The sequence below is a fragment of the Ambystoma mexicanum genome, chromosome 3p, assembly GCF_040938575.1.
Source record: "Ambystoma mexicanum isolate Mex_15411 chromosome 3p, UKY_AmexF1_1, whole genome shotgun sequence".
Lineage (NCBI taxonomy): Eukaryota > Metazoa > Chordata > Amphibia > Caudata > Ambystomatidae > Ambystoma > Ambystoma mexicanum.
Genome location: NC_090925.1, coordinates 251,902,932 through 251,916,019, shown reverse-complemented (window position 1 = coordinate 251,916,019; position 13,088 = coordinate 251,902,932). Strand labels below are relative to the sequence as shown.

The window sequence follows — 13,088 nt, the reverse complement described above, 5'->3', positions numbered from 1 at the left end:
GTAGCAATCTGCAAAATACATCAACACAATGGAACAAAAGGGCTTTAATGGCCAAAACATGCCAAGCGTAGAATAAACGGGCCCCTCAACCTCCAAACGGAAGTGTCATTTAAAATGCAACAACACGGGCACACAGTAATCACCAACTCACATGTCTAGTTCTGGTCCGGGGTAAATACTGCACCAGTTCTACTAGTGGCCTCCTAAGGCCAGCAGAAGCAGGACTCTTTCAACCTCGGCAGGTTGTATAAAGAGCATTGCCCCTCACAGCAAGTCAGACATAGACCCTCAAGGGCACATTCAGGGTTCAGGCCGCTGCCCCCTTTAAAGCAAAGAGGCCACTAATTAAAGTGCAGGGAGGGGAGCTTGAACTAAACAAATTACTGGGTGAACTGTCGCTTCTTTGGAGGGGGCGTGGAGGTTGTGGGACGGAGGGGCAGGGCCAAAGGGTGTGCACCCCTCCCCCAGGTTGCGCAACACAGTATCTCTTCATAGAACCCAATCCTGGCGATTTGCATAAAAGCAAAGAGCATTATGGTAACATCATCATGTCCACAATTTTAAATGTTAAACATAGTCAAAAAGAGGTCAGGGCCCGCCTCTGCAAGAAAGAACACAGAATGATAACCTGTTCTATGGGAATGTACCCACTCTGAGTTGGCAGCCACACGTTTTAGCTCACTGTACCTTTTATACTGATTCAGTAAGAAACCCCTTTAAGCGAATAATGTACTCTTCTGTTTTGATTGGTCACAATTTTCGCCTAATAAAGACATGCCTGTAAATTGCAGGACATCTATATCAGTTTGGACATCTGCAACACTGTATGTGAGGCTTTGCCAGTTTCTGCATGCAGTCTCCAGTGCTGAAGCTTCTGAAAGGTCGTTGAAAAACGGGATACTCGTGCGTGCTAAACCTTCAGTACAGACCTGGTTGTTGTTTTCTATGCTAGCCCCTGGGCCTTGGGCTAGGGCAGCGCTCTGTATAGTTAAAGCACGCGCGAGCAACCTGCGCTTCAACGAGCAGACCGCTTTCTGAAGTCTAGGAAGCGCTCAGTTCAGTCTCTTCCTAAAGCAGTTTGCTCGTTGAGGCGCATGATCTGGGAGGGTCATGTGTTCTCCTGTGCCTGGGGGACGGAGCGGTGCTCCGGGCAGACTTTTTTTTGACGGAGCGGCGCTCAGTCTGGTTTCGGCACATTCCCTCCGCTTGTCTTCACGAGAGCAAATACAACCCAAAAAGAAAGCAGGTCCGTAGGGCTGGCTGCAAAGCAGGAATCTAGTAATTGAAAGCCCCTCGCACTGGAGTGTTCTCAGGGCCACCCAGCTGCCCCGTCCCCCCCTGCAGAACAGGACGAACCCAAGCACAGATCCTTTGCTGCACGGATGGCTGTTCGGTTTACTGCAGATTGCCAACCCTGGGTTTTACTGGTAATTCCGTCTGATGCTAGGTCTCCAAACGATCAGAATGCAGACACAAGGTAGAATTTAGCACTTTATAAACAAGCGCAATAAAACCACAACTGAAAGCAGACTAGAAGCTACAGAAAACATTACCACTGCACGCCACTGCCTCTGGTGCATGGCTTGCACAGTTGCATTCCCTGCTCTGCATAAGGACTGCAGTGAAGTACTACAGGTGCAACATGCCCTTCCTGCCGTGGTGCCTAGCTTCAGTTCCACCCGTAGTGTGTAACCAAAGCTGTCACTCTAAATTCCGCATTAAAAAAAAGCCCGCGTGAGTAGGCGTGAAAATATAGTACGACACAAAAAGTTCAGCAAAAAAGAAGCCTGAAACAGTAACTGTTATTACACCATGCAGGAAATTGCAACACAAATCCGCAATTCTTGCAGCCTTGCACTTTATCCTTAGTCCTCAACTCAAAGAAGAGAACCACCCCAAATCGTAACCCCAACACTGATCCGTGCACGAAATGCCCCAAACAGTGGACTGTAGCCAGAGGTATGGTGGATCAATTAGCCACCCATGCACGTTATGAATGGGTGATTAATGCCACCTTTTCACGCGTAAAATCGACGTGTAAAATGGGGAGCGGACTATGGGAGCATTGGGAGGCTTCACGAGTCCAAACCAGTTCTTCTCCATCTCTCCTAGTGAAGAATGCGTCAGGTACTCCCCGAAACAGGTTTAACCCCTCCAGGTAGCGTGGCTTGTCTACAGATCGGCTCAAAAATAGAAGTACTCCTCAAAAGAAAATGGCAACATTGCTGCAATGCCAGCTAGACAATCTAGCAATGTAGGCAAGAGAACAGGGTCACCAAGTAAAAAAAAAAAAAGAGTGGGTTGGGGGTGCCTGCACCAAGTCTAATCTGAATACTGTCCACAGTGCCTCAGAGTACTAACCTAACTCCCCGAGGGTACTCTGCAGACGTCACCTAGAGACCATCACTACACCCACTATTCTTGAGAAAGCTGCATTTCATTCACATGGAGCAGCAAAAGAATTTGTCATCAAGGAGGAAGAACTGGGTTACACATGAATTCAATCCCGTTTGCGAAACTAGACGGGAGATCAGAAGCAACAGATAGCGCCTACAAGTAAAGAAGTTGGTCTAAAAAATAGATCACTTTAAAGGTTGTCCAAAATGATAGACGGGTAGTAGTGCTAAAAAAATGGGATCATTTAAAACAATCTAGAAGGTGAAGTGAATCTATAGCTTTATGGCATTTAGATCTGCAAATGTATTTGGAGTCAAAACATTCCTCTGCATTGACAACACGTGTCATATTGCAGGTCTATTGTGTTGCAGAATGGCTTTTTCTATCTTTTAGTCACTAAAATGTTAGGATATGGTTAATTTATTAAGGTTCTACACGCTTTTTGGCGACTCTTTTTAAGTACTGGTGACCGGGATCAAGAATTAACTTCTGCTCACTCCCAGGACAGCACCAGATCATGGGAAGTCCAGAAAGCTTAAAAAAAACACACCTTTTCCCACAATGAATGACACTTTTACAGCTTACACATAACTTTCTTCAGCGATAGGAGCTTGCTTGTACTCTACAAGAATCAAATAACATCGTATAACTTTACCTCCATTTGATTCAGATAGAATCATACATTAGTCAAGTATTAGACCCAGAATTAAACTTTGCACTATAAAGATCTCACACAGAGAGACCGTTCAATCAAGATATTAAACCTTCAAGAGTTCACTTCGGGCAGAGAAATTATGCCCTCCAGTGATGGTTTGCCCCATACTGCACTCCATCTGAAATCATATGCTCCATCTGAAATCATATGAAGCAGAGCTTTCTTGTGACCATAGTAGTTGAAGAACCAAGATTCTGCTATACCTTTGAAGGGCCTTAACAAGTTCATATTTATCTATGCAAACTCCCAGGCATTCTTTTCGGCTACCAAAGAGGAACAGCAAACTCCATCTATCCTACAACCCACCTTAAAATATGGCACCCATTCACTCTTTGCCCGATGTACTGTCACCCAAGAGTTCATGACCTACTCTTTATAGTATAATAAAGTACCCCATGCTAGACTTACACACCTTACCTTTCTCCTTAGCCCTCCTACAATGCACCAACTAGCCTGTTTTTCCTAATCTGCCACGTTGCACGCCTAAACACTGCACAGACTACGAACCTCAAGTTCTCCAGTTTATCACACTCACTCTTCCATGGAGCGAGAAAGCAAGTGAGATAGCAAAAGTGGAAACGCCCGTTTATGGTGGGCAAGAAGATTCAGGCTTACATGCGAGTCATACAGAGGCTGGGCAAAGGCCCCCACCACAGCAGTTCAAATACACTTCTCCAGAATGCCATCCCTAAAACATACCCTTCAAAGCAAACAGGTATGATAAGGTCAACAAGCGGGGAAGTCAAGAAGATTCAGTACATTATGGATAACCCTTCAACAGCTTTCCTTTAACATTACTTTCTGCAAAGTAGTAATGGAAAGAAAATTGCTTTCTATCAAGAGTAAAATTGAAATAGGACCAGTCGGCAGTGTTAAAAAAAATAACTTTAAATGTACTCGAATTTCAAAGAAATCTTTACTGCTGATGTGTCCAGCAGTGTTTCTAAACCAATTATCTTCTTTGAGCAGGAAGCCAGTACAGAGGCCAGTGACCAGGTATCATTTGGGTAACCAAAGAATGCACAAACAGCAATTTAGATTTCTGTTTATTTGCGAAGCTTGTACGAGAAGTTCTTCCTACGACATCGTTACTTCACAGATGGAGAACACGCAGCACGCCCAGCAACATAAGGTAGAAGACCCAAATTTAATGTCAGCACCCTGAAAAACCTGAAAAGACTCAACATTCAATACGGCCTCGCTACTAAAAACTCCAGGAAAATAACGTCTTCTCTAGCTCACACAATCCTGTAGGCATATTTGCACTCCTCACTTATTTTATTTAGCTTTTTTTAGGTACCTTATACAACAGAATTGCATTTCAAAGCATCACAAGGCTAAACGGGAAGGGAACAGGGGGAAACAATAACAATGGCAAAACAGTAAAATACAGTCATGGTCCTACTAGGGCTCGTGGCATTCGGATGTGCAAGTGCAGTGAGGAAAGTGTAAGAGAAGGCGGGGGCGGGAGGGGCAGAGGAGTGGACAAATGCTGGTGGGGGGCCCGGTAATGAAGTGCTGAGGGGCGCCAAGGAGGAGAACCTCAGGCTAAGTGCTGGTGCAGGATGCAGTCCCTTGAATCAATGGCAATGTGGAAAACCATATCTCTATATAAAAAAATGTATCACCCCCCCATAGCTCGCCTGCTTTCGACATTATGAGGTGGAATGAAGACATTGTTCCATATAAGGGATTGACACTCTGGATGGATAAAAGTGAGAATTATCTTAAAGGGCGTGATATCACAACAGATCTGCTTATTTACAATTCAACAAAGGTAAAAAAAAAAAAAGCTGCAATACCTGGATTGGATTGTCACAATGGAGACAAGAAAAAGGGATAGACTGAGGCCTACATTGAGCAGTGAGCTAAAAAGACCTAAACCAAATTCCAGCATATCTCCAAAAGTTCCCTTCAGCCCATTAAAGAGATCTTCTCATACAGTGTCACTTAAATATTCTCCCGACACGAGAAGTGCAATTGGCAAGGAAACAATTTGGGGAGGACGACTCCTATTGTAGATACTGTGGAGACGTTCAGAACACAGTGACATTTCCTTATAATAAACTCAAGTAAGGACTTGACGGAAGTAACAACCAGATATCTTGAGGGGGGTTTATAGTGAAAATGTCGACTGCAAAAATGTAGGAATAAAAATGTAGGAAAAAAAATGTAGAAAAAAAAAATGTAGAAAAAAAAAATTCGAATGTATTTTTTTTTTTTTTTTAATGGGGGGGGGTTCCCCCCCGAACCCCCTGTTTATTTTTACTAGCTAAACCCAAAAACAACATACACATTTAAAAAAAAACACATTCAAATTTTTTTCGACATTTTTGCATTCGACTTTTCTTTTTCTATATTATAACTGGATACCCTTGAGGGGCATTTGAAGCAAACATATCTTAACAGCAGAGGAATGGTCGGAGGGATTATTGATTGGTGAAAAAATAAGCCTGGTTCTAGCTGCAAATACATTTGTGGAGTACGTTTTAAAGGAGGAAGATTAACCGGTTTGGAAAGAAATGAAACAGACTGTGTAAGAATGTGTTTTTTCATGAATTGGTTCATTGTTTATTTTATGCAAGGTGAATAATGTAAGTAGGAGTGAATATGTAAAAGGTTTTGCTGATAAACCAGTAAACAATATCAATAAACTTTTTTTTTTAAAGCGGCTAGAAAAGCTTTGTATGCCCGGTTCCACGCTGGCATGTCCACAGACTGCCATCGTAGGCCAGGATAACCTATACATAATCATCTTCATCCTTACATATGCCCACATACCACTCTTGAATGTCATGAAAATCTTCAGATGTCAAGGTTCAACCTCAGCACCAAGGTTTATGGCTCAGCACCATAAACACACAACTATGTTATTGCCCAGGTACTTCCACAGAAGCCCATATACTACAGTCATATGCCGAATGAGTTCATAAATGTAGATTCTTTTTTACTTTCCACATAAATGGGATAGTTTAATATGGTGGGAGTCCAACTCGCATACAAAACTACAGCCTTATGTGCAGAGGTAAAACCTCATACAACCATGCAGATACTGCTGTGCCAAAAATAGCTTAATATGTAAATCACTGAAGCGCTGATAGAAGATCATCGGACACTGCAGCAGGTACCCCCAAAGAAAACCTGAAATATGATAGAGTAGGCCCACAACTAGAACACATAGCAAGAGAGAGTACATCACTACTGCAATAATGGGGAATCCCTATGCAAGAACATACCAATGCAGATAATTGCACAACACCAATGCAATATTAAAGTGCAGTAATCTGCCAAGGATTGAAATCCAGGGCACAGCACCATTCATTTTTATGGAAGGCTCTACACCATTTTATGAGCCCGAATTTAGACGGAGTAATAATCGCCTAAAAGAACCTTTGCCCTAGAAAAAGTACTCATTGCCCACGAAACAAGTGTCAGCGTCTTCTAAAACTGAACTATGCCCATCGCACTATAAAAGGCAACCCTGACTGCAGAATTAGAACAAGTGCACTTCACTGAGAGACATTCTCTGCCTTTTGTCAACAGTGCGTTACTCCTTCCTCTTAGCACCAGACTATGATCATATTTTTTAGAACAGACCCTCCGACCCCAGAAAACACAAAGGCTTGCCACTTGTTTGGATTATATCACTTGTAAGCCCTCATTTCCCAGATTCAGCTTAGATTTCATTGAAAACAGTTTGGCCATGTAAGTCTATCCCTTTTCTCAGTGAAGGCCAGAGTGGAGGACAGGGTGGAGAGGAGAGGGGTAATGGCAATAACAAAAGCACAGTTTTCAGTAGGGTTCACAAAAATGAAGAGATGACAGAATATCAGGAAGAAATGGTGCTGAAAATTAAAGTTGGGACCCATAGCAGAATTGGAAACCAGCAAGTGAACATGATTTCAAAGGAGAACTAGCAGACGCTTCAGTGCATGGGCAGGACAGTGGCTGCTGCAATCGCCTCTTTTCACTAGCTGTGCCTGCCTAGTAGTCGTGTCTCCAAGTGAATATCTTTCATGGTCAGGGAATTTTCTGGCAGGGTGGATTCCCTCCAACACAGGGTCACCAACATTGCCACACTGTCATCATGGCCACTAACCAGCCCTACAGATAAGGTGTGCATTGGTCACTTTTACTCCCTAAAAATTGGCAAATGGCGACAAAAAAATAAAAGTAGGGAGTAAAAATACTTCCAGCAAAAACAGGAAAAAGACATGTAGATTCTTGTGCCCCTGCTTTCACCCCCACAGCTTCATGGATATGTTTGGACCTTTATTGCACGCAGCACCTCAGGTAACCACTACTACTGAAACTGCCTGATTGCTTCAACTTGTATCTTTTAATGAGCATAATTAGATGCAAAAAAATCATTACAAAAAACATTTACGTTTTTCAGTTAAAACACATTTTTACTTTTATAAAATACTCATTGGGAATTGGACTAACATTTTTACTACCTAAAAAATAATTTTACTTCCAACTTTAAAAATAGGGAGTAAAATACTCCCACTTCCAAATTTATCCGAGTATTGCCACTACCAGAATTCCAGTCTACTAGAACAGGAAGCAGAGACGGGGGAAACAAATAGTACCACTATGGCAGCCATCTCCCTTCTGTATCACAGTGAAGTCCATTAATCAGCATCCTTTGCTGCATGCAGCTAGGTGTACAGCTATAGCTAACCTCTCCAAATGAACCTTTTGAGGCTTCTGTTCAGAAACTGCACCAAATCTTCCACTGAAACCACCCAAGAAGATCCAACGCAACTCTCCTCTCTTAGCTTAAATGCTGGTCATCAAATATTAAATTTAACTGCAATTCTTCATACCATTCATGATGGATTTCCTTTGAGAATACTGAAACGAATCTGTAAACATTTTTGGGGTGGGGGCTGTGTTGTGCAGCCAAGCAAGATGGCCACCTAATCGAATAGCTCCAGCTCTGTGATATGGGTTTATTAAATAAATCAGTTTCTGCCCAATGTTCTGACAATCGAATGCCTGCCACGACCTGGTGAATGCTCCGAGTGTCAGTGGAGCGGAAGCGGTGGTGAACCGGAGTGGATTGAGGAAGAGGTACCTGACAGAAGTTTCGGCACGGCGTGCAGCAGGGCCTTGCGTACTGCACTGAGGCTCTCACGCATGTAGAGGCGGTGACCCGCAGTGCAGAAGGCAGCTGGTGCTTGGCCTCATCAGAGGTGCTCCTGGAGGCTTGACGGCGATCGAACTGGAACCTACACTGGGTCTCTTACCCCTCTTCGCCGATCGTGGGTCTCCCGTCCCTGTTGGAGGAGGGGAGCCAGCGATCTGGCACCACCAGAGATGACCACCTGCTCACTGCGATGCATAACGGCTTCTTAGCCGTAAATGTGAAACTTGAAAACATTGTCTCCAATATTGTCTCCACTATTAGCTCACTGAAGTCTAAACTCGAAAAAGGAGGAGCACGAATTGCCAGGTCGAGACGAGGGTGGGTGAATCTGAGGACAAAATTACGAAACACGATCGGGACATTGCCCATTTGCAGCAGGAATTCGGCAAGGTGTGGAGCGAGTGCGACGACCTAGAGTCTTGCTCTCTTTGGAACATCATCTGCCTAGTTGGGCTCCCGGGGGTGGCTTGTTAGTTCCCGAAGGAACAATTAGTCGAGAACATGTTGAAATCTCTATTCGACTCCTCCAGATTCTCAACATTTCTTAGTTGAAAGGGCGCACCGTGTCCTGGCCTCTGTCCCCAAGCTCGGGCCCCCCCCCCCTCGGACCACCCTCATCAGACTGCTAAACTACCAGGATCTGGAAAAAGGGTCACTCCGATATGAATCAGCAGACATACACATATATCCCGATTTTGCTACGAATGTTCTGTCCAAACGTAAATCATTTAACCCAGTCAAGAAATTGCTGCAAATCCGTCAGGTCCAATATGCTCTACTCTACCCGGCAGAGCTGCGCAAACAGCACAGAGGAATGACCCATTTCTTCGAGGATTCTGACAAAGCAATTGCGTACATCAAGGCCAGGATCTTCATTTCATTGCCGAGAAGAGACTGAGACCGATGGGAGCTCCCCCACTGACAGAGACCCAAACATCATGGACATTGATTGACATCCCCTGGTTGTACAAGCCCTTGGATGAAAATACGGGCACAGGTAATTCATTATGGGTGGTTGGGGGCAAATAGACGGTCGGCCGAACAGTTCCACAGGCCGCTCACAGCGCCCCCCAAAGGACTTCCAAAATGTTGGAATGTAATTTGGGTTTCATCGTCAAGTGGTGGGGATGAGTGGATTGACATCTACAAATGTTTGGACCCGGTAAGATCCTGGTTTTAAGTTTGTATGTTTAAGTTTGGAAAACAGTGCAGACCACTCCTGGAGCTCATAACACAGTCGCCTACTGGGGTTCCCCTCATTTCTCATACTTCCAACATGACAGGGAATGATATTACATTTCTGTCATGGAACATACGTGGCCTTAATCACTATATTAAAGCGAGCAAACTCGCAGCGTATCTAGTTAGACAGGCCTCTAGAGTGGTGATCCTCCAAGAGACGCAGCCATGGGGCCCGCAAACGACACATTCGCCAAATCATGGGGCCCACAGCACGCCTACACTACATACTCATCACCAGCACGAGGGATAATGACCTTAATACACCGCTCCATACTATTCCAAGAGACCAAGCGTTATATTGACTAACAGGGCAGATTTGTCATCCTCTGGGGGGAGCTGGCTGGAGTGAACACTGTACTAGATAACACTTACGGCCCTAATGTAGATGATCCCCAGTTCTACGGCCTAATATTGGATATTCTACTTGGGAACCCCCAATTGCAAATCATTTGGGGTGGGGACTTCAACCCAATTCTAGATTGCGCGATGGACAGATCCAGAAACACACAGCGGGACTTGAGTGGTGCGGGTCGGATGCTACTGAATGTGACTAATCACCTGGGCCTAATAGATGCTTGGCGAGCACGCAACCCCACCCTACGTGAATACACATTCTATTCCACAGTCCACGACGCACACTCGAGGATAGACTACTGGTTAATACCGGACACACTCATGCCACAAGTGAAGGAGTGTAAAATACTTCCCTGCACAATTTCAGATCACTCCCCCATTACTCTTATGCTAAAGTGGGATGAACACGCTGCTTCATGTCTGCTCTGGCGTATGCTCCCTCCCACCCCCCAATTGCTTGGCAGACCCGACCTTCCGCGAGGCGCTGCACCAAGGGACTGAGGAGTTTTTTCAGAGGAATGATGGGACAGTACAGCAGCACAGAACAGTCTGGGAGGCCTTTAAGGCATGGGTTAAAGGGGAGATCATCTCCATGTCATCAGGGACTTTGAGGGAAACCGGACGCAAACTAAGCAGATTAGAAGTCGACCTCAGAAAACTAGAAGTAGAATGCAGCATTACGCAGAATCAAGCTCTTCTGGGTTGCATTACAAGGAAATCTGCTGAGGTTTAGGGAACTAGTCGATAAGGAGGTTCAGATGCTCTACTACCCTATAAGAGCAAGGAAATACAGCGAGGCAGACACACCTGGGCGCCAATTGGCACACGCGATCAGGGTTGAAAGGTGGGGGGGGGCATCACATCTTCGGAATACATAGCCCTACCGGAGTCACTCAACAATCCAGTGGCAGTGAACAACAAATGCCACAGATTTTATGAAGCCCTGTATTCCAACTCCGACGTCTGCACGCCTACCGAACTCGAGACATACCTAGATGAGATCCCACTTGCAAAGCTCTCAGTCGAGGCCCAATTGGCAATCAACCAGCCACTGATCACTGACGAGATACTCAAAGTCATAAAATCGCTACAAACTGGCAGGCTTCCCCCTTCCTGAGGCGGTGATTACGATACTGTTGAAACCCAATAGACCGGTTGCCGAGAAGGGATCATATAGACCACTATCCCTAATAAATTTTGACCCAAAAATATTTGCTAAGCTTCTAGGTACCAGACTCTTACCACAGATGTCCAAGTTAGTACATCCTGACCAATCAGCATTCATTCCCGGGCGATCGACAACATTCAACTTACGATGGCCCTTCAGTATTTCCCAACTCAACCCGAGGACACCAGCTGTGGAGGCCTCACTCGACGCAGAGAAAGCCTTCGACTCAGTGTTGTGGCAGTTTCTGTTCTCTGTGCTGCGCCCCATGGGACTGGGGGTATTCTACATACAATGTGTTTGTTTAGTATGCCTCCCCAGCGGCTGGAGTTCAGACTGGGAGCACACTTTGCCTGATGTTCCTGCTTGCTCGTGGCACGAGACAGGGGTGCCCCCTCCCCCTCATCTCCGTTGCTGTTCGCACTCATCATAGAACCGCTTGCGTGTATTATGAGTCTCAGACATGTACGCCGGGAGTTACATATGACGGGAGCGACCGACATTTCATTATATGCGGATGACTGGTTAATATACATTAGAAACCCTGCCACTAACCTGGAACCAATTCTGGGGGAAGTCTGTACATTCGCTCATTACTCAGGCTACCATGTCAATGAATCAAAATCTGAGCCGTTCCGTCTGAATGAGACTACCTCTCCCCCTCCGGATATGACAGAGTTGCGCTGGGCTCAGGATAAAATAAAATACTTGGGCATAATAGTCACACGCCAACACCGTTCCTTATTGAATGAAAATTACGAAAAAGGAACAAGTTACTTACCTGTAACTGTTGTTCTCCAGCATGGGTCTGGCATGGATTCACATGCTCATGAATATTCCCCGTCATCAGGCTGGGAATCCTCGGTAAAGAAACGATCAGTATCTGATCTGTCTTCCAATCACTGGTCTCTGGGTCATACTGCCCCCAGCCAATGACTGCCCTCTTCCTAAGCCCCTCCCCTGGCAGCCATCCTCGGATTTGGTAGCACGTAAAGTGGCAGTATGACCAAGTGAAGAGCCGCCGAGGGGAAGGAGGGAGGGTTCGCATGTGAATCCATGCCAGACCCATGCTGGAGGACAACAGTTACAGGTAAGTAACTTGTTCCTTCTCCAGCATGGGGTCTGGCATGGATTCACATGCTCATGAATATAAGAATACATAGCAGTACACACATGCACAACCAACGGGAGGTGGCAAAAGGCTCAACATTAAGCATTACCTCAATTCAACATTAGGCAACTCTTACCTCCTCACCAGGCCCACCTTCAGGCTAACAGGCTGCGCAGCACTGCTTGGCTGACTCTGGACTCCTCCCTGGAATCCCGGTCGACACAGTAGAATCTCGTGAAGGTGTGCGTCGACCTCCACGTAGCAGCCCTGAAGATGTCCAGCATGGGGACACCAGACAAGAACGCCTTAGTAGCAGCGATCGCTCTGGTCGAATGAGCTCTCGGACGGCCAGGCAACGGTCGGTTGGCCAACCGATGACAGTGCATGATACAGCCGGAGAGCCATCTGGAAATGGAAGCCTTCGAGAGAGCCTTCCGTTGGTTCACAGGTCCAAATTTAACAAACAGCTGTGATGTCTTCCGAAAACTCTTTGTTCGGTCCACGTAGAACTTAAGCGCTCTAGCTACATCCAGCGAGTGCAAAGTCCCCTCGGCCGGCGACAAAGGCGACGGAAAGAAAACTGGCAACACCAAGGGCTCGTTAAGATGGAAGTCCGACGGCACCTTGGGCATGAAAGAGGGGTGCGTCCTCAGCACCACCCTCGTATCGTGAAAAGTCAAGTATGGAGGCTTGCAGGATAGGGCCTGAATCTCTCCCACGCGTCGTGCGGAGGTGATGGCCACAAGGAACGCTGTCTTCCACGACAGGAACTTCAACGGAGTCGAATGCAAAGGCTCGAATGGCGGCCCCATGAGCCTGGTCAGCACCACGTTGAGCTCCCCTGCCGGGGCCGCAGCCTTCACCGGCGGGAACGATCGGAACAGTCCCTTCATAAATTCCTTCACCAGTCGATGAGACCACAAGGACGGCCGTCCTGCAGTTCTGGTGTATC

At 45.9% G+C, this 13,088-nt stretch overlaps 1 protein-coding gene across 2 annotated transcripts in view; it reads right to left on the bottom strand.

Annotated features, from left to right (window-relative positions):
• Positions 1–13,088, bottom strand: part of OSBPL2 (oxysterol binding protein like 2) — a 1,093,509-nt gene that overhangs the window by 959,372 nt on the left and 121,049 nt on the right. The window lies entirely within an intron of this gene.